The sequence below is a fragment of the Orcinus orca genome, chromosome 8, assembly GCF_937001465.1.
Source record: "Orcinus orca chromosome 8, mOrcOrc1.1, whole genome shotgun sequence".
Taxonomy (NCBI): domain Eukaryota; kingdom Metazoa; phylum Chordata; class Mammalia; order Artiodactyla; family Delphinidae; genus Orcinus; species Orcinus orca.
The window spans coordinates 60,311,193-60,332,008 of record NC_064566.1 but is presented as its reverse complement, the minus strand read 5'-3'; the positions used below and the strand labels follow the sequence as shown (position 1 = coordinate 60,332,008).

The window sequence follows — 20,816 nt, the reverse complement described above, 5'->3', positions numbered from 1 at the left end:
TCCAAAAATGGGTCTAGAAAAATATTCTCCCTGTGAGGAGGGACTTGGCCAGAGGAGAACTAGAGTGGGGTACTCTAAATCATGGGGTCCAGGGCAGACCCTTGCAACCTTTGGTTGCTCAGGTCTTTAGGTGATACTAGATTTAGATAGCCATGGTCTATTGCTTCCAGAATCTGACAGTTAAGGCAATATTATAACACTTTGGAATCAGCATTTCAGCCCTGCAAACATTAGTGAACTTAACACACTCCCTCTGAAAGACTTTATAGGTCGATTTGGGGCACAAGAATGACAAAGTTTTTTTTTACTTGAAGTATAGTTGATTTACAATGTTGTATTAGTTTCAGGTGTACAGAAAAGTGATTGAGATATATATATTCTTTTTCAGATTCTTTTCCATTATAGGTTATTATAAGATATTGAATATAGTTCCTTGTGCTATACAATAAATCCTTGTTGTTTATCTACTTTATATATAGTATTGTGTGTATGTTAATCCCATACTCCTAATTTATCCCTCCCCACCCCTTCACCCTTTGGTAACTATAAGTTTGTTTTCTATGTCTGTGAGCCCATTTCTGTTTTGTAAATTAAGTTCATTTGTATTACTTTTTTAGATTCCACATATAAGTGGTATCATGTAATATTTGTCTTTCTCTGTCTGACTTACTTCACTTAGTTTGATTATTTCTAGGTCCATCCATTTTGCTGCAAATGGCAGTATTTCATTCTTTTTTATGGCTGAGTAATATTCCATTGTATATATCAATATATACCACATCTTTATCCATTCATCTAGCGATGGACACTTAGGTTGCTTCCATGTTTAGCTATTGTAAATAGTGCTTCTGTGGACATTGGGGTGCATATATCTTTTCGAATTAGAGTTTTCATCTTTTCCGGATACATGCCCGGGAGTGGAATTGCTGGATCATATGGCACAAAGATGTTTTTTTAACAGCTGCCAGCCAGTGCCACCTCTTGTTTTGCTGCAGCAGTGGCCCATGAGCAGAATTCTGAAAGCTGGACTTCCATGTGAGTCCTGGTGGATAAAGTGGCTCTTTTTCTGGAAGCAGCCACATCACTTCTGCCAACACCCAGGCCACCAATCTGCTACACTCTCATACCCCTGGATGAAGCCGACTTTGCAGGAACCATGACGTTATTTCTCAGCTCCTCAGCTTTCTGGGAGTCCTTTTTCTATTCACAGAATGGCTTTTAAGCTGCAGTTTTCCATCAACAAGGACTAGCCATGACCTTGTGCATCAAAAGTTACAGTTGGTCAACTTTTCCATCAGCACTCAGCTCACCCCATTTCAAAAGAGAAGTTCCTAGAAAAGTACGTTGCAAATATCCTCTTTTCATTGTTGATGTAATGAACTTTATTACCTCCTTTCTACTAATGATGTGGGGACCTAAACATTTAATCCGAGGTCCTCATTTTGAACTCTCTACCATTTCTAGTACATTGGGTTTCTGGGGCTTTTTTGAAAAGGCTGGGGATGAAAGACAGTGTCTCCATCTGAATGGAAATTAAGCATGAAAAGTTAATACAGACCCAGGTGAACTGGAAATGAAATAAACAGTCACTATACCCCAAACAGGAAACCACTAATTAGATTTTTGAGCTCAGCATAAATGCCTCCTAAGCTGCATGTTAATACAGGAACTCACTGTATATTGATTCAACTTGCTTGAATCAAAGGATGCACTGGCTGGATGTGTCTCCAGCGGTTTAATTGTGCTAAGCATCCCACAGCAACGGTTATATTGAAATGTAAATAACACCATGAGCCATCATTTGTGTCTACATTGTTTGGAAGCTGGTCATTTTAGGAGGAACAGAAGAGAGCTCAACAAGGGCGTGGATAAAGAAAAAGGGACAGAGGAAAGTAAATGCAAAGTGGGGAACTATTTGCTTGGTAGAATGCAACAGAGGACATTTATAGCACTTGAAGACAGAAGCCTAACTTTTCATCCTGACACAGGGGAACTCATTCCACCACCAGCATAAACTGAGAGCCAATTAGACATACACTCAGAGTTCAGAGGGCAGGGCAACTATTTATATACAGTTCTCCTTGGGTTAGCCTTCTCTCAGAACAGTCTGCCTCCCAGGATCTTCTGGGTTGGGAGAAGAGTGGTGGCTGCCTGACTTTGAATTTCTTCCACCCTGCCTCCCCCCAAAAGAAAACAAAATCAACAATGAAAACAAAATCAACAATGGAACAAGGAGGAGACCCTGAAACGAATAAGAGGCTGAGAGTAGGGAGTAGGAAGAAAGAAATCTACCCAAAATGAATGAAGTCAATCAAGCTTCTCCTCAATTAGTGATTCTAAAGAGTGGTCCCTGCATTCTCAGCATCAACATCACCTGGGAACTTGTTAGAGATGCAAATTCTCAGGCCCACCACAGATTTACTAAATTGAGAACTCTGGGGGTTGGTCCAGCAATCTGTTTTTATAAGCCTTCCAGGTGATTCTGAGGCAAGCCAGAGATGGAGAACCAAACTGTCTTAAATCATTATCTCCCCAAGACCGTGCACCTTCCGTAGCCTAGCCGAGGAAGCCCCAGCAGCTTTCAAGTCAGCTGCTTCCATTTCTAACAGAATATTGTGAAAATAATGCTTATCTGACACTGAACACCACACCGGGAGCTTCAGGAAAGAAAATCAAATAGATGTCTCCCAGCAACCCTCACCCTGTGACATCTACCCCTTTCCTCAGTTTGTTTGTGAGCCGTATTCTTCCTCTAAGCTTGGGGTTTCTAATTTCATTTGTCTTCCTAATTTTATTGTCTTGCCTTAGAGCAAGGATCTGCAAAGGATCTTTCCAGGGAATAACCAGGTTAACTCCATGCAGATTTCAAGTTTGAATTAAGAAGCATATTGATGTGGCCGCCAGAAAATTAAATTATCACTGTGTCATCCCATATTTGTAGCCATGGACACCATTCTTTCATAATTTATAAACACCATTTTCTTAAATCTCTTAAAATCTGCTTCTCATAACTATTTTTCCAGAGGATTCCTGGTAATGCATATATAATTTTATATGTATATAAATGTAACTTTTCCCCAGGATTCCTGGCTATTATAAAGACCCTTGGTTTCCTCACCTTTAAAACTAAACAGTAATACTAAACTTTCAAGGTCATTGTGAAGACCAGATACAATGTAGTGTTTGTCAGCAGTACACGCTTAATAAATGGCATCTAGTTTTACTGATATTTTCTGCTTAGTCTATTGTATCTAAACTTCCTAAAGGGTCCAAAATAAAATTCTTCACTCTAATAAGATGATGAATAACCTGGGAGAATAATGGGAACTTAAATTTTTAATTTTAAGAAACTTTAAATTCTGGAGAGAATAAACACAGTAAAAGAAACTTTCTGTTTCTTTTTCTTATCCATAATACACCAAGTAGGAAGGTTCTTAAGGGCCTGTAGATTGTCACTACCTAAGTGGGCTTGGAAGAGAAGAAATCGCTAACAGAATGGCCCAAGTAGATGGTGCTCATAGAGTGAAGGACTTGAGGATTAATAGGAAGTTAAGTGATTTCCACCTGACCTCTTCTCTACCAAGCAGATGGCGAAGAGTGTGTGTGGTCTGTGAGCTCAGGCTGCCTGCCTTGGAATCTGGCTCTATCATTTCCTAGCTGTGTGTTCGTGTGCAAGTCACTTCATATCTCTGCACCTCTGTTTCCTCATCGTAAAATGGGGACAAAAACAGCACTCGAATTGCCTGGCATATAAGTCAAAAGTCAAAATGTTTTCAAGTGTTTAGTGTGAGCCCAGTGCCAGTCTACATTCTTTATATGTATTCGTTGATTTGGTGCTTATAACAGTCCTAGGAGCTATCATCACTTTACAGCTAAAGGGAAAGAGAGGTTGAGTGATTCCTCCCACAGCTAGTCAATTGCAGGCCCAGCATACAAACCCAGGTAGTCAGGATCCAGAATTTTCTCTCCATCTACTACCCTGCATGGCCCCCTTATAACAAACAGGAGCAATTATTATTACCACCACCACTGCTTCTGCAGATGAAGATGTAATTTACTTGTTCAAACTCTGCAGAGCTGACAACATTGATGAAGCACCCACTGTATTCAAAACACAACTTCTAATCTATCTGTGGAGACAAGATATACAGAATTTGCTCACTACTTATCAGATGTGCAAAGGAAGAAGGGGAGGAAGGGAGGAGGGAGAGAGGAAAAAAACCTTAACTCTCATTTCCTATAACCTATCTCACCTTGCTTTCAAGCACTCATCCAACTAAGGTAATGGGGAGATGTGGGAGAGAAAGAGTTGGAAAACTTAAAACCTCGGGGAAGCTATGCTTCTTCCCCTTGTTTCCTTCCATCTCCTGCTGCCTCTGCTGTTGATGGGTCTGTGACTGGCCTCCTCTGGGTCTTTCTCTCACTAAAGTTTAAGACTTTAAACTGCAGGGGACGCGGGACTAGTGTAGCCATACCCTGGATCTCACTGGAACCACTGGTCTTCTAAGGCATCTGCAACTGCTTTGAGGTCCCCAGCATGGGTGGCCTGCCCTGCCCCCTGCTGTAGTATCTCTTCACTTCTATTAAGAACAACCTCCTTGGCCTTCTGAGCTCAATAGCCAGCATCTTCCAAGTGCCCCAGTGCCTGAGGACCACATATAACTTCTGCATCCCCTTAGTAGAGAACTAAGGCCCATCTCTTAGGCAATTCTTTTAGCAATTCTTACCCTACCATCTGGATACCTCACAGGCCGGGGTGCCATGCCAAATTCTGGGCTGCCTCATGGGGGTTACAGTGTCTTTGCGGCATGTGTGAGGAAAGCAGGACACCGGCTCATATATTTTCTATCTTTATGCTTCTATCATCCTGTCTACTGGCCCACGACCATCCTCAATATCTGATCCCAGAGAGAGGAAGGGAAAGTCATTTGCATCTGAACTCTCTCACCTCTTCCACCCGGTACCAGAAGGTCTTCCAATTTTCTCTTCCCTCCAGGAAGGGACATTCCTTAGGTCATAGCCTCCTCCTTTCTTCATTTTAGCTTTTTGGTCTTATCCTGTTAGAGAAAACATTATGGAAAAATACACAGAATTAACAAGAAGTGAAATTGCAACAGGAGTTATTTTTAAAATATCTATGTTATAGGCACAAAACATTAAGTTGTCTGAGTGGGTTGTATTAAACACTTGATAAGAGGCTACAGGAGTTCAGAGGAGTTCAAGGGGGCAGCAATCATCAAAGCTAAGATAGTGTAGGAAGGCTTCATGAAAACGATGGGATTCAGGCTGAGTTTGAAAGCTTTGTACTTCTTGGACAAGCAGAAGAAAACTGGAATTGACATTGCGGGAAGGGAAAACCAAGTGAGCAGGACATTGCATGTGTAAGATCTCCTGGGCACACCAGTTTAAATAGAGCAAAGGGTTTGTTTTGGGAAATGATGCAAGACAAGACAGGCCACTAATGGTTGGATTATCATGGACTTTGAATGCCTCAAAACAACCCCATTAGGTAGGCAATTTCTGTATCCCTGTTTTACAGATGAGGACCCAGAAGCTCCAAGAAATTAAGTGGCTTGTCTAAGACCAAACAACCAGTTAGTTGCAAAACCTTCAGTCATCAAGTCTTAATCTTCACATGGATAAAACAAAGTTATATTTGATGATCCATATACTTTCATGTTCCTCCATGATGCCTTGATGAGGAGAGGTTGGTATCCATATACCAGAGTCATTTTTAACCCCACGAGCACACACACAGTTACTCTAAGGTCAGCGTGGACTCTTTGTGCAGCTTGAGCTTTCAAATGTGTGCTGTGGGCCTGATAGATACCGTTGGCGCTGCCAACTGAAGGCAAATTGAATTTTCTCCTTGACATCTCCACAGGATGTAGTTTACCAAGTAAAGCCCTTTTCTATATGCCATGGGCTCTGAAAACATGACCACAAAAGGTACAATCATGTAATGTTGCTGTTACAAGCTCCATTCAATTTACTTCGAAATGTCATTAAAAATTGCTTCTGTCAGAGCGCAGGCCTTGGAAAGGAGAAAGGTCTGTTGGGGTGTTACTGGAGATGACGGGCGATCACTGCTGTAGACCATGGATGGAAACCAGGCAAGGCAGAGAGTCCGGCACGGGGAGGGCCTTTGCACAGGAGATAAATATAAGGACTAGGGGGAGCTAACTGGCGCAGGAGTGGTGCATAAGGTGCTCAGAAGGGACCATGCTAAGACAAAACACTCCTCCCAGGCTCTCAATTATCCTCATGATGAATAAGACTCTCAGAGCAGTGCTCACTCTCTGCTTAACATCTCCACTTGGAAACTGATACAAGTCTAGGTATCCTTGAAATGTTTACACTCTAAATTTCCCTTAACCTAATTACAGTCACTTCATCATAATTGGGTTGAGTGACTCTACTTTCAATTCTAATCAAGCTCTAGCCTAGAGGTGTGGAGCCTAGAGAGGTGGATCTTCTGATTCGCATTTCTATCATTTCCTTCTCAGTATCTATTTTCAGCTTTTTCTCCTTGGCTTCCCTCAGAAAATGGGGCAGAATTTTCAACTGGCTCTGTAGCTTAATAGTCTGCAGTTTCCCTCTCCTTTTCTTCTTCTTTTTTTTTTTTAAAGCCTATTTACTTACATTACATAATCACAGCTGGAAGAATAAGCCCTTGCTTCACTAAACCATGCACCAATGGCTTTGAGACAATGAGCAAAGTGTATTAAATGTCAGTGCTTCTTAACAAATATTCGCAGTGAGATTCTGCCCCGGAGTGTCACACAGAGAAGGCCACTCTAGTCATAGGTGCTTTTGGCAGGGCCACTGCGTGTACTCGTCTCTCCCTCCAGCTCTGGAATTCTCTAAGGCGGGCCAGTTTCCTCTGGGTCTGACAGGACTGATGTCTTGACATTTGTTTGCCTTGTTTTTGGCATGGGACTCTACTGCACAGTGAGCTCCTTTCCAGTCCTTGTCCCCAAGGAGCATCTGTGTGTCCACAGATGTGCATAGTCATGTTATTGCTTTTTCTTAACTTTTGAGCATTTTGCTCAGTTGCCACACCTTGGATTTCTATTTTGCACCACTTCCTCCAGCATAGATGGTCCTCAGAACACAGTGTTTTCTCACCCCTTTGGTCTTTACATATTGATCTCTCTGTCTCAGATATTGCTCTCCTAGAAAATATCCACTAGAAAGCTTTCCCAAAGCATCCCTAGAGAAATGCAAACACTTCCCTAGAGAAATGCAAACACTTCCTGTACTCTCATTACACTTTCTACATGCGACCAACCTTTAAGGCAGTCTTCACACCAGATTAGAATTACTTGTTTGCATGTCTGTTTCAAGAGACAGGGAGGTATTTAAGAACAGCTGCTGTGTTAGGGTCTCCAAAGAAACAGGACCAATAGTGTGTGTATACAGAGAGAGAAAGTGATTTATTTGAAGGAATTGGCTCATGTGATGGGAGGCTTGGTGAATCCAAAATCTAATAGGGGAGGTTATAGGCTGGAGACTCAAGAAAGAGTTGCAGTTTGAGGCAGTCTGCTACAGAACCAGAAAGAGTCACTCTTGCAGATGAAGTCTGAAGGTGGTGTGCTAGCAAATTCCCCTTGCTTTGGGGAGGAGATCAGTCTTTTATTCTATTCAGGCCTTCAACTGATTGCATGAAGCCCACCGATATTATGGGGGGCTATCTGCTTCACTAAAAGTCCATTGATTCAAACGTAAATCTCATTCAGAAACACTCTTATAAAAATATCCAGAATAATGTTTGACCAAATATCTGGGCACAGTGGCCCAGACCGGTTGACACATAAAATTAACCATCACAGGGACTTGGTCTCATTTGTCTTTGACATTCTTAGCACCCAGCAAAAGCTTAATATACAGGGTGTTTGCTGAATAAATGATGTCCAATGAAGAGAGAACAAATGTTCTTGAAACACCCAGTTCAGTATGACCTGACATTTTCTTTTTGAGTTATCTGTGTAATTACAAAACCCCTTAAAACAGTGGCAGTGTTCCATTTAGAGATTGATAGACAAGCTGGCCTTACAGGCAAAAATGGTAGGAGCAAATCCTGGGAAGAGAAAAATAAGCCTGTGCCCAGAAACGAGAAAGGCTATGTCATGCCCATTCTTAAAGCTGAGACCATGTAATATTTCCATTTATGGCTCTTCTCTTTTACTGGGCCTCTGAGTTGGAATGGAAATACATCCAACAAGGACTTTCAGACTAATCCCTGGGCACACCCTGCACCTTCTCTTCCATCCCTGTTGCTCTTAAGCCACATGAGTCACAGGTAGAGATTGTAATAGATGGAATGCAAGGTTTCATCTCATAAATTCAGAGAGGCCACTTCCCTACTTTCCCATCCTTTGGTCTGTATTTGTCTCTTCAAACTTTCTATATGCCCCCTGAAGCCAGGGTGAGAAAAGAAGGGTGTTGGAGGTGCCAGTATGAATTGTACTAAGATTATTTTTTAAAGTAATAGAATGTCCTTGAAAGACCTGTAACTATAATGATATAACAGAGAGACACATGAGGGCATTCCATCTAACCAGCAATAGAGGAAAAGGAACCTGCAGTTGCTTGGGGATTTTCTTTGTTTGATTTATTGCAGCCCTTTTTAAATGACACGGGTGAATTTAGCTCCTACCTTGGGACTCATTTTTGTGGTTTTGATAGGCTCCATAATTTTCAAGAAGAGCGAAGTGTCCGAGCACTTATTCATTCATTCAAAGCACATTTATTGAGGCCTCGTGCTAAGCCATGAAGATGACTAAGACCCAGCCCCTGCCTCAAAGAGCCCAGTGGGGGGAGGCAGCCATATACAGATGGTTTAAGTAGCATTATTTTCTATGTTTTCTTTGATGGAGACATTTGGTTGGTTTCCAGTCTTTGGGGGATAAAAATAAAGGCTGGCGTTGTATGGGGACCTCTGATGAGAAAGGATGCAATTAAAAATCTCCAGTCAACAGGAAGTCAAGGTATAAGTGATTCATTCTAAATTTGCAATCCTGACTTTATGAGCATTTCAAACAATTTATGAGAATTGCTAATGAGAATACAAACCAACCTGATATTCTGAACGGTTATCCTCATTAAAAGCTAATCACAATTTCTACACATGGTCCCCCTACCTCATCCTACTTTTGCACACAGAAGCTGCCTTATTGAATCCGACTGTGATGGGAGGAGCCTGAGGTCGGAATTGCAGAATTCTTAAGTGTCATAAATTTTACAGTCAGATGGCAGTGCCCTCAGTAGTACTTGGGGGAGATATAGACACAATTGGACAGTCAGTGGTGGGAAATTATATTTATCACATGGTCCTGATTGTAACTCAGTGCATATTTTCATGCATCCATCCATCCACTCATTCTTTCCTTAGACAATGTTCTAGGCACTGTGCCAGACACTGGAGGTAGGGAGTTGAATATGGTCCATGCCCTTAAAAGAGCTCCCTGTTAGAAAGAGATACAAAAAAGAGAAAAGGTGATTATAAGCAAGGTAATAAGTGTTGTTATAAACACAAGGGCCACCCGTTGTTATTTATTTATAGAATAAAATTGCACTGCTACTCCCTAGAGATGTGCATTAGGAAGACCTAGGAGGCTGCTGAAATACAAGAGCTAGGCAAGGACAGGAAAGGCTCCATTAGAAGGTGGTATTGGGCTTCCCTGGTGGCACAGTGGTTAAGAATCGCCTGCCAATGCAGGGGACACAGGTTCCAGCCTTGGTCTGGGAAGATCCCACATGCCTTGGGGCAACTAAGCCCGTGTGCCACAACTACTGAGTCCTCGCGCCACAACTACTGAAGCCTGTGCCCCTAAAGCCTGTGCTCCGCAACAAGAGAAGCCACCACAGTGAGAAGCTCGCACACCGCAACAGAGTAGCCCCCGCTCGCTGCAACTAGGGAAAGCCCACACGCAGCAATGAAGGCCCAGCACAGCCAAAAATAAATAAATAAATAAATTAATTAATTAAAAGAAGGTGGTATTGACCTGAGTCTTGAAGAATGAGTAGAAGCTGGCCATGTGAAAGAGGGAAAAGGGAGATATGCATGAAGGTTCAGTTTTGCTCCTCATGAAATAAGATTTATTCTTCACCTTGAATCATTTAACCATGAAGATGTCATGTCTACTTCCTGTCGGGTCCGTTCATTCTTGAGAAATTTTTAGGTGTTGAGAATCTACTAATTCCATTTGGACAGGAGAAAATTCCACAAAGTCCAACAGATCAAGTACATGTAACTATCCTGGAGAATCTGGAATTTGAAAGCCTATGAGGGAACAAATAAATTTAAAGAATAATAAAAACAGTTTCTATTACTTGAGTGTAACTCTGCACCAGGCCCTGGACAGGGTACTTAGTAAATAACGTCTCAGTGAATCCTTGCAAAAACCATAAGTGGAATGTTTTATAGACATTGCAGCTGAGGCTTGAAACAATAAATTTACCTGCCCAAAGTCACAAAGATAGTAAGTGGAGGACCTAGTTTTGTTTGAACCCAAATCTTTGCTCTTGAGAAAATAAAATGAATTAAGAAATAGTAAAGATTTAAGAAGTCATATAAAGTTCTCCCTGTCCCAAATCTCTCCAATTATAGTTTTGTAGGAGAATCTAATCTACTCTCCCACCTCCCATAACCCACTGAAGGACCCACTTCTCCCCCCAAGAGAGGTAAGAAGAGTAAAGTAATAGTCTTGAACTTGTATCTTTTTCGACACAACTCAAATGATACACATTTTGGAGAAGCATTTCCAACATTTTATTACAGATAAAAATCATCTGTATAACTTCCAAAGAAACCATCAGACAACTCTGGCTTCACTAAACTCATTAGAAGTTATTGTGTGTAGTGGATTTTATTACTGGTGAGAATTACACAAGTATATCCCACTTTCTCTAAGATACAACAGCCTAGAAGGGACATATTGTCCAACAACCCAAAGGAAGAAATAACAACATTGATATTGAACCACAATATCCCCTGGCAGAAACAACAAAAATAAGCATTTCACTTTCTCTTTCAAAAATCCTGAACCCTTGTTTCAGTAAAGCATTTCTGAGTCACAGACTTACATAAAAAGACATCCTCCTGTATTAGTCAAGGTTCTCCAGAGAAATAGAACCAACAGGATGTATATATAGGGAAAGAGGGACTTATTTTAAGGAATTGGCTCATGCAGTTATGGAGGCTGAAAGGCCAAAATCTGTAGGACAGGCTGGTGGGCTGGAGTCTGAGGGAAGTTTAGGTTGCAATCTTGAGTCTGAAGGCCATCTGAAGGTCTCCTTCCTCATGGGGTCTGTCTCCTTCCTTAAGGTCTTTAGTTGATTGAATGAGGCCCATCCACCTCAATCATGGAGAGTGATCTTCTGTACTCAAAGTCTACTGATTTAAATGTTAATCATATCTAAAAAATACATTCACAGCAGCATCCAGATTGGTGTTTGACCAAAAAAATGAGTGCCACAGCCTAGCCAAGCTGCCACATAAAATTAACCATCACATCTTCCAAACTCCAAATCTCAGAAAATGGCAGCACCATGCACCTGACTGCCCAAGTGGGAAACATGGAATCATCTAGATTCTTTCTATTCCTTCACCCCACAACCCAAGTCCCGAAAATACTAACTCCCAAATATTTCTAGACTTAGTGCCTTCCTCTTCAACCCCATGCCTACTGCCAAACCATTGTCTCTTATCTGATTTATTAAAATTGTCCCCTAATCTCCTTGCCTCAAGTTCATCCTCCTCTTACATTTCAAAACCATTAAACTCATGTTCCATCTTAAAATGCTTCAGTGATTCTTCATTGTGATCTAGATAAAATCCAAGCTCCCTAACACATGGCCTTTGGGGCCTTCATGACCTGGCCCCTGCCTCTCTGCTTTCATGTCCCTCCACTCATCCTTACCCCAAACCTGGACAGCTCTTTGCAGGGGCCAAACACCCCATAAATTTTTCATATTGCAGTAATAGTCCACACACTGCTCCCTCTGTAAATAATGTCTTGTCCATCTGGAAAATGCCTACTCCTCCATCTTCACGTCCCAAATTTCCCTTCTTCCCAACCAGGCTCACTTTTGCTACAGACGCTTTATACAATACAAGGTTACATTTTCCTTTTTCTGAGTTCCCATGGTATTCAGTTCATACTTCTATCAACCACATTTCATAGACACATGAAAAATATATCTAGTTACATGCTTTTCATCACCATTAGTATGTAACCTGGTTAAAGGATTAGATTTTTGTCTTTATCCATCTTGGTAGCCTCAGTTCAAAAGAGAAAACCCCGTTTAGTGCCCATCACTTAGCAAACATCCAGTGAATGTTTGCAATGGTCTTTTTACTTACTTGTAAACATCTCCCTCTAGATATATGCTCTTCAAGGAAAATAGTTGCGTGTCTGGTTTACCGGTGCCTGCCATAGTGTCTGGCATATAGTAGACATCTAGTAAAGATTTGTCAATGAATGAGCACTTTAGCCATTAAGTTTGATCATATCAACCTCAAATATTTTCTCCTTTTTCTTGTCCTGAAGTCTTCAGCTAGGTAGAAAGGCTCTCGTTGGCATGGACTAGTCTCCTACATTTTTGTTGTCCTTTCTCCTCTCTGCCCCCACCCATCCTAGGGCCTAGCACAGAACCGGCTACATGCTGGAGACTCAATATTTGCTGATTAGATAATGAATAGGTTTTACACCTGTGTATTCATTTCTCTGAATCAGAGCTTCCTCATATCAAAATTTATCCCTGAACCTGTTATAATGAACTGGGGAAAATCAGGCTGAGTATCAAAGGTCAACTCTGCCCAGGAGAGATGGAATGCATGTCTCTTGTGATTAATCTGTACACACCTCAGGAAGGCACACACTCATACTCTCCAAGAGCATTGTATTTCATCCTGATGCTCAGATGAAGGATGAGGGAAGGAATAGTCAGAGGGGGGAAAGCTGCTGAAAGAAGAGAGCTCCATGTAGGTACCTTGGGACTAAAATGAAGCCAGAGCCAACTGGAGTCAGTTAAGTCAAGGGAAGTTGTGGCTTCATCTTGAACCAAAAAGCAACAAGCTCACCCTGAGCCAAGCAACTCACCCGTACCTCTTAGGCAAGCAGCATCTGGAAGGTGACAGTCTCTTTATACACCAGTCTTTGCTCAGAGTTCTGGGCATCCTCCGAACCACACTCATAGCCAAAGCCCTGGACTCCAACATCTCATTCCCACCTTGACTCCTCACTTCTTCTCTATTCCTTCTGACTGTGTCTTCTGTTTCTAGGTCAGAGGCCAAACCTCCAGGACCTAAAAACAAATATGACTTCTCCAACGTGACCCTCCTGAACATGCTTTTACAGGATAAGCAGTGTATCAGAATGGAAAGAGCAGGTGCTTTGGCGTTATCGGAGTTGGGGCATTATCAGACTTGGATTTGAATCCCACTCACAAGCCGACATACCTTAACCCCCCAGAGCCTCTATTTCTTAATGGGTTAAAGCAGATTTAATAATACCTACCCCATAGAGAGTGTCTTAGTCCATTCGGGCTGCTATAACAAAACACCATAAATGGAGTGGCTTATAAACAACATTTATTTCTTATAGTTCTGGAGGCTAGGAAGTACAAGATCGAAGCACTGATAGATTCAATGTCTGGTGAAGGTCCACTTCCTGGTTCACAGACGGTGCCTCCCTTCTGTGTCCTCACATGGTAGAGGAGTTAGAGAGCTGTCTGAGGTCTCTATAAGTCAGAAGGGCTCCACCCTTATGACTTAGGCACCAAAGGCCTCACCTCCAAATACCGTCACACTGGGCATTAGGTTTCAACATATGAATTTTGGGGGACACAAACATTCAGACCATAACAGGGTAGTTTTGTATATTAAAGGAGATAAACAAGAGTAGCTATTATCACCACCATTCATTCACCCAGCCCCTTTCTCTATCTGCATCTGTTGGTCCTCCAACCTAGGGGCAGATGGACATATAACCAGACACAGCCAATTGTTCCATTCTTTCCTTCTGGCCATGGTAATTACTTGACAAATGGGCATGTGGCCCAAACATAACAAATTAGCTCAATGTCTATGAGGTTTGAAAATGGAAGATGGGAGATGAGATCTCACTTCAGAATCACAGCTCTAAGAATGACATAAGACTCTAAGAGCAAACTGTATAGCCACCTTTACCACCACATAGAAAGACCCTGCCTGAACAAATATCCAGAGAAAACTCTAATTTGGAAAGATACGTGCACCCCAATATTCATAGCAACACTGTTTATAATAGCCAAGACATGGAAGCAACCTAAATGTCCGTTGACAGATGAATGTGTAAAGAAGATGTGGTGTGTATGTATACACAGCGGAATACTACTCAGTCATAAAAAAGAATGAAATAATGCCATTTGAGGCAACATGGATGGACCTAGAGATTATCATACTAAGTAAAGTAAGTCAGACAGAGAAAGACAAATGCCATATGACATCACTTATATGTGAAATCTAAAGTGTGATACAAATGAACTTATTTACAAACTAGGAACGGACTCAGACATGGAAAACAAACTTATGGTTATCAAAGGGGAAAGGGGGTGGGGAGGGATAAATTAGGAGTTTGGGATTAGCAGATACAAACGACTATATATAAAATAGACAAACATCAAAGTCCTACTGTATAGTACAGGGAACTATATTCAATATCTTTTAATAAACCATAATGGAAAAGAATATGAAAAAAAGATATATATATATATAATTGAATCACTTTGCTGTGATTGAATCACACCAGAAACTAATACAACATTGTAAATCAACTATACCTGTAAACCAACTATACTTCATTTAAAAAAGAAAGAAAGACCCTGACTGAAAATTAAGCCAATAGAGGAAATCTAACCCAGACATGCAAAAACTGTGTCTTAATATGTCTGAATGCCAGAATCCAGCAGTACCTGGAGCTAGCTCTGTTCTCAGATTTTCCAGTACATGAACAATACATTGCTCCTTTTTGCTTACTCTAATTTGAATTGGGTTTTCAGTCACATGCAACAGAGTATAGAACTATATAGAAGGAACACATTCCCTCAGATTCCAGTGGCCAGATTCCAAAGGTGAGCAGTAAGGGAAAGGGGTCAATATCCCTCCTTATTACTGTTTTTTCTCAGACCAGGTAACATCTGGCCTTTCTGAAAAACTATATATTCTAAAAGTTACTAAATCATGTGTTATATATCAGAAGTGAGAGAAGGATAAGTTTATCCAGAAGGATCACACAGCACTTCTCAGCTATCTGATAAGAAAACCAGATCGTGTCTACAGATCCATTTTTACTTCAGTCTGTGTATCTGTCAGGAAAACAGAAACCACTCTAAGCATTTCAGCAGAGGGAACTTAATATAAGGAATTGGTTAGACAGATGTTGGGAGGTTGAAACAGCAAAAAGGGAACTTTGAGGTACCCAGAGATTGTAACTGCAATTAGAAGCTACCACCCCTAAGGCTGAGGGAACAAAGAGAGAGACTAAAGGAGGCGCTTCACGGAGCTAGGTTCAGACCTCCGGGAGAGGCAAACCTGGCTGCTGCTGCTACCACTGATGGAACAAGATGAGGTTAGGGCAGGGAGTTCCGAAAGAAGCTGGAGGCTAGAACCAACTACTCCCACTGGGGCAAAGAGCTATGACTGGGATGATAGTTACAAGAACCACAAGCAAACAGGAAGTCACTTCTCTCCTCCTCCTGCCTTCCAACTTCCTTCTAGTGCCCCCTAGTGGCGGAACCTAAAAAGATGCCAACCTACAAAGGAGAAAAATGTTTTGCCGAGATCCAGCCCCAGCATCACAAAGCAGAGTATAGAAATTTGGATTTGGAGCTGAGTGACGATAATTGAATAACCAACACAGCCCGCACTCTTAAATCATATTTCTACTTGATGTATCTCCCTTCTCTTATCAAGGGAATCTTGATAAGACAATAAGACAATTCTTTTATCAAGGGAAACTTCCCAGCTCCTTTTGCCTTGGCTGTCAAAGATAGAGCTCAAATAATCCCGAAAAGTTTTTGCTTGTTTGCTTGCTTGCTTGTTTGTTTGTTTGTTTTTTAAGACTGAACTACATCTTTGCAAGTCATTTCTCAAGTAGAAGTCCAAATAGAGAACCTGGGCTTGTTTAGCCTGACAGAATCTTATAAGGATAGTTATGAGTGTCCCAGGATCTTCTCTTCAGACAGTATCCCAGTAACCACTGTAAGATAGCAAGAGAAGAAAAATCAATCCAAGGAAAACTGCTATGCCCACTTTGCTCTGTACAGGACAAGGAAGTAGGGTGTATTACTACTCACTCCTAAAAACTTGACACATCATTATAAACCCTTTAAGTCCAACTTTCAATGACGTATGCAGGTGTCATGGTACTTATTACAGTCCATATGTCTCTTCCAGCCAATGGACTGTTATGAATATGCATATTTTAATATCTCCATTCTTGTCCATTTATCCCACAGTACACATAACTGTGACCTGCAGCTAGGGTCCTGACTACTCTGCTTAACTTGGCTAATTGCCAGAGTACAGTGACTCCAGAGAACAGTGGAATAGAAAATAAATGGGCCCCCAAAATTGACCTCTTACAATTGGAGTTCTGAAATTCCATGATAAAATGCCTGGGGTAGGGGTTTTTTAATTCATTTTTCTGAGCACTCATTGAATTATTTATATCTGTAAACATCCTTCAATTTTAGAATTTTTAGTTTATCTCTTGAATAATTTTCTTCCCTCTCCTTCTCATTTCTTACGGAAACATCAGTTACTCAGCTATTGGACCTGTTGACTCATCCTCTAATTTCATCTCTTTTCTCCTCTACACTCCATCTTTGTCTGACAGTCTGCTTTCTAGTAGCCCAGTGGGAGTAAGAGGGTTTGTGCCTCATTGTCCAACATGTAGACTTTCACTTAATTCCACTGCTTTCAGTAAGATGCCTGTCCTCTACTGCCCTTGCTGTCTTGAGTGCAGAACGAGTATGATTCAATTTCTCCAAAGAATAAACTGCTTCCCCTTGCCTGCTGGGATGTGAGAGGTGATTGCCTAGTTGATTAAGGTGCAGAAGAGAATATGGTGGTTTTCCTTGTTCTCATATAATCCTGTCTTTAGCCTCATCCCTCACTTCTACCTTGTGAGGCCTCTGGTATTTCCAATTCCTGAGCCTTTCTGGAGTTATTGAAAGAGCTTTCCTTATTGTCATCTCCCTCTGCAGGATTCCAAAAGTTGTCTAAATAATATAGTAAAGCATTTAAGAGCACAGGACCTGTGTCCAGATTGCCAAGGTTTGAATCCTAGCCCCTCCACCTACTAGCCATTTGACCATGGGCAAGTTAAAAGCTGTGCTTTAGTATTCTCATTTATAAATGGAGATTGTAACAGTCCTACCTCTTTAGGGTGTTATAAAGATTAAGTAATACCTTTAAAATATTTAGACAGGTGAAAGATTTGTACATTGAAAACAACAAAACATTGCTTAAACAAATTAAAAAGGACACAAATGAATTGAAAGACATCCCGTGTTCATGGATTGGAAGACTTAATGTTGTTAAGATGTGAATACTACACAAAGCAAGCTACAGATTTAATGCAAACCCTATCAAAATCCCAATGGCTTTTTTTTTTTTTTTTTTTTTTTTTGCGGTACGCAGGCCTCTCACTGTTGTGGCCTCTCCCGTTGCGGAGCACAGGCTCTGGACGCACAGGCTCAGCGGCCATGGCTCACGGGCCCAGCTGCTCCACAGCATGTGGGATCTTCCCGGACCGGGGCACGAACCCGTGTCCCCTGCAGCGGCAGGCGGACTCTCAACCACTGCGCCACCAGGGAAACACGGCATTTTTTTAAAGAAATAGAAAACTCCACCATAAAATTTATTTGGTATATCAAGGGGCCCCAAATAGCCAAAGCAACCTTGAAAAAGAACAAAGTTGGAGGTCTCATACTTCCTGATTTCAAAACTTATTGCAAATTTACGGTAATCAAAACAGTGTGGTACTGACATAAAGACAGACATACAGGGCAATTGAACAGAATAGAGAGTCCAGAAATTTTCAACAAAGGTGCCAAACCATTCAGTAAGGGAAAGGGCAGATTTTTCAATACATGGTAGTGGGATAACTGATACAAACATGCAAAAGAATGGCATTAATTCAAAATGGATCAAAGATCTAGACCTATAAAACTTTATGATATTGGGTTTGGCAATGATTTTTTTTTTTTTTTGGATATGATGCCAAAAGTATAGGCAACAAAAGTGAAAAGAGATAAATTGGACTATATTAGAATTAAAAATCTCCGTGCATCAAAGGACACAGTCAGCAGAGTAAAAATGCAACCCATGAAATGGGAGAAAATATTTGCCAATCATATATCTGAAAAGTTGTTAATACCCAGAATATGTAAAGAACCCCTACAATTCAAAATAACCTAACTAAAAATTGGGCAAAACACTTAGACATTTCTCCAAAGAAGATATACAAATGGCCTCTCCCCATCTGGCTCCAGTCCCAGAGAGTCAAACCTGCCCTCCCAAGTATCCCTAATGAGGAATGAATCACACAGGAAATTTCTCTGTTTGGGTCATTTTCAGTTCCTTAAACACACTCTCTAGCTCTCCACAAGAGAGTTTTGAAAACTTGAGCATTTGCTGTATACCTCAGTGAGCAGAGCCTTGGGGCTCCTGGATGTGAGATGAGGCACCCGGTCCTCAGATGGTAGGAGAAGGAAATCTCCACATCCCCAGGTAGGACTAAAAGCCCAGGACAGCCTGCAGGCCATACAGATTGACAGAGATCCAGCCGCTGCTCCCTCCCTACTGTTTAAATGACATCCTGGAGAGTCTGACCTTCCAGCTCCCCAGGTTTCTGGTACTAAATCACAGTCCCTTAGAAAATCAGCTCACTGAGAGGCATTAATCATTTCTCTTTCTCACAGATAAAATGTTTTTTCTACTGATCCTGAGTAGGAAGCTCACCAGAAATGGTGTGTATTCTAAAGTGATTCCTTTCAATCTTCCCGTTTTAGGGAAAGATCTTTCCACCCAGGGTTCCAGCCTGCACCCCAGGCACTTGTCTTCATGATTCGCCCTGGTACTCAGAGAGCTTAGAAGTCATGTAATTCACCCTTAACTCTGTACAGAGAGAGAAACTGAGGTTCAGAGGGGAGATAGGCATGACCAAGAGGCCTGAGCTGTCAGAGCCAGATTCAAGTCTAGATGTCTGTCTAGCCGCCTGTCCCACCAGACAAAGGGCAACCATGTCTTTTCAATACTACCAATACCACACCTTCGAAGCCACCAGAGAGTGTTAAGAGACTAGGCTTTAAGGATTTCCTTCTTTTGTGCTATGTCAGCATGAGCAGGTTACCGACCTTGCTCCTCAAGGTGTGGTCCCCTGACCAGCAACCTCGGCAATACCTGGGAGCTTTTTGAAAATGCAGACTCTCAAGCTGCAAGCCAGACCTACTGAATCAGAATCTGATTTTAACAAGATCCCCATGTGATTGATATACACATTAAAGTTTGAGAAACGCTGACTTAAATTGCCTGACCCTCAATTTATCTGTTAAATGGGATAATAGTACCTACATTGTGAGATTGTTCCAAAAATTAGCAGCAAGTTTATCTTGCAACCAATAAGATTCCTTGATTTGAAAGCTTAGAGATTCTCTTCAGGGAGGTTTAAAACTCAGTCATCTGGCAGCATTAAAAGAAAGGAAATCTCCATACACTGCTTCAATGTAATTCAAATATCTTATAACTTACAGTGATGATTAGAGCAGGAGCTAGAATATAATTCAAATTAAGAAACAACATATTTAGTTGTTGGCTCTTGGGTGAGACTGCCTGTGTTCGCTCGTTTCCTAGAAAGGCATCCTTGAGCGACGTATTTACCTTAACTAACCTCAGTTTCTGAACCTGTAAAGTGAGGCTAAGAACGCATCATGTGGTGATAAGAATTCAGTGAGGCCCTCCACGTGAAGCACTTAGCACAGGGCCTGGCACATGGTACATTTCCAGAGAAGGTCAGCTCCCCTCACCACCATCATCATCTGCGTCATTGTCAACCATAATTATGTTCTCTGTGATGTCACTCAATGACTGTGACTTGGGAAGGTCTCAGCACCAGTGCTCCTGATGAGAGAGACAAGACAGGAGCCTCTCCCTCTTTGATGTGAATAATCAATGGAAACCGGCAATAGACATGCTTTCTCATATTTAAGCATACTTCTCTAACTCTTACTAGTTCCCTTTGTCCTGAATGATTAAGTAAAATTTTCTTTTTACCAAACATTTTGTGGGGAAAAGCTGAAGTGGTTATATGCAGCGTGTTAAAAGTCATTTTTAGGTCCTCCAACCGAGCACAAATGAGAGCATTTCAGCAGTTCAACAGTTATATTCAGTTCAGAATCACTAACTCGTTCTTTACCAAGTTTTTGTACTATCTGCAATGTGAATTCTCCAGAGGGGCTTTGCAGGATACTAGGATTCTAGTTACCTAACTTATCTCCTACCCCACAATTAAATTAAACAAAAAGAGCTGCCACCATCTTTCATATCAGAACAAGTTTCTGAAAAGGAGATTCAATTCAGCCCTCATTTTGGCCTTAAGAAGTAACTGAAGCCCAGAAACCCCTGGTAATTTAGTAAATGGCAACTTACCCAAAGTCACACAGTAGGTCAGATGGGGAAATACCTAGGTCTTAGAAAGTTCAAAGGTTGCAGAGTCCAGTGTCTCCCAGCCCTTAAAACCAGTTTATTTGTCCCAGTGTTTGAGCTA

At 41.4% G+C, this 20,816-nt stretch overlaps 1 long non-coding RNA gene across 1 annotated transcript; it reads right to left on the bottom strand.

The window, feature by feature from the left end:
- Nucleotides 1–15,880: 15,880 nt before the first annotated feature.
- Nucleotides 15,881–20,055, bottom strand: LOC125965186 (uncharacterized). Its single transcript, XR_007478778.1, has 3 exons — nt 19,931–20,055; nt 19,625–19,821; nt 15,881–16,244 (listed from the first exon to the last, which is right to left on the bottom strand). It is a non-coding gene; the product is annotated as an uncharacterized LOC125965186 (long non-coding RNA).
- Between the last annotated feature and the right edge of the window lie 761 nt (nt 20,056–20,816).